We start from the raw sequence: 2,043 nt of genomic DNA, 5'->3' as shown, positions 1-2,043 counted from the left end.
TGTTGAATAATGTAAAAATTGAATGTTTTGTATATGAGATTGATTCATGGTTATCCTGAAATTGTGTGCATGATGAAATAAAAAATATGAATACTGTTATGCTGAAAATAAATAAATTAATTAAAAAAAAGAAATAGATGATGTTATTAAGTAAATTGTAGTATAATAAGAGAAAGCCTGGGAAATGACCATGGAAGAAATTTGGAGAAGAGAGGGAATAATGATGAGCTAATTTTTTAAATATTAAATTCAGGGTGTCATTTATATAAAAATATTCTGATATAGTTCTTCCCAATTTTTAGATAAAATAATCTACACTGAAAACTAATAATTCAAACTGCTTCAACTCTGGAAGCATTTGAAAATAACTTCAAGAGAAAATATTTTAGAATGAGAAAAATATCTGTTAAAAGGCAATGAGTTTATAGCAGCAATGGCCACAGTCGCCAAACTGTGGAAAGAATGAAGATACCCTTCAATGGACAAATGGATAAGGAAGATGTGGTCCATATACACTATGGAGTATTATGCCTCCATCAGAAAGGATGAATACCCAACTTTTGTATCAGCATGGACAGGACTGGAAGAGATTATGCTGAGTGAAATAAGTCAAGCAGAGAGAGACAAGTATCATATGGTTTCACTTATTTGTGAAGCATAAGAAATAACACAAAAGACATGGGGAGATGAAGAGGAGAAGGGAGTTGAGGGAAATTGGAGGGGGAGACAAACCATGAGAGACTATGGACTCTGAAAACAATCTGAGGTTTTTAAGGGGCAGGGGGTGGGAGGTTGGGGGACCCTGGTGGTGGGAATTATGGAGGGCATGTATTGCATGGAGCACTGGGTGTGGTGCATAAATAATGAATTCTGTTACACTGAAAAGAAATTAAATTTAAAAAATTGTATCTTTTTCATTAAAAAAAAGGCAATGAGTTATCATGCTATGAGAAGACATGGGGGAAATCTTAAATGCATATTACTAAGTGAAAGAAGACAGTCTGAAAAGGTACATACTGTATGATTCGAACTATACGATATTCTGGGATAGGCAAAATTATGGAAATAGTAAAAAGACCGTGGTTGCCATGGGATGGGGTAAGGGGTTAGGGATGAATAGATGCAGACAGGATTTGTAGGGCAATGAAAATTCTTTTTGTGATACCATAATGATGGATACATCTCATACATTTGTCCAAACCCAAAGAGTGTACACACCAGGAGGAAACTGTAATTTAAACTATGGACTCTGGGTGATTATTATGAGTCAGTGTAAATTCATGAGTTGTAACAAATGGATCACTCTGGTGGGGATTGTTGATACTGAAGGAGACTATGCACATGTGGGTGAAAATGTTACGGGAAATCCCTGTAACCCTAATAATCCCTGTAATCCCCTAAACCTACTCTAAAATAATAACAATAGTAATAGTAAAAGTCTTAACTAAAAGAAAGAAATATGAGAGAAAAAATCTAAGTTTCATATCACAAAAAAACAAATAATAATAAATAATAATAAAAAATAAAACCATCTCCAATTCCTCTTTAGTTCCTAATTGTCTTAAAGAAAGCATTACAAATGCTTTAACCTAGTTGTCTTAAAGGAAGCATTACAAATTACCCCTAAAACTGCTTACTATGACCCTAAGGAATTGTGTGTGTACCAAATGACCTCATTATTGTGTTATTCTTCCTCAGAATATTAATTCAGTAAATTTATTATTTTTATTAAAGGCATACATATTTGGGATGCCTGGGTGGTTCAGTCAGTTAAGTGCCTACCTTCAGCTCAGGTCATGATCCCAGGGTCCTGGGATGGAGTCCATCCAAGGTTCCTGCTCAGAGGGGAGCCTGCTTCCCCCTCAGCTTGCCTCTCTCTCTCCCTCCCTCTCTCTCTCTCCCTTTCTCTGGCAAATAGATAAATAAAAATCTTTTGAAAAAAAGATACACATATTCAAATTCAAAAGTCAAGAAACTTAGAATTCTTTTTTTTTTTAAAGTTTTTAATTCCAGTTAGTTAACATACAGTATTATATTAGTTTC

The sequence above is a fragment of the Mustela nigripes genome, chromosome 6 (genome assembly GCF_022355385.1).
Source record: "Mustela nigripes isolate SB6536 chromosome 6, MUSNIG.SB6536, whole genome shotgun sequence".
Classification (NCBI taxonomy): domain Eukaryota; kingdom Metazoa; phylum Chordata; class Mammalia; order Carnivora; family Mustelidae; genus Mustela; species Mustela nigripes.
This window is presented reverse-complemented; position numbering follows the sequence as displayed.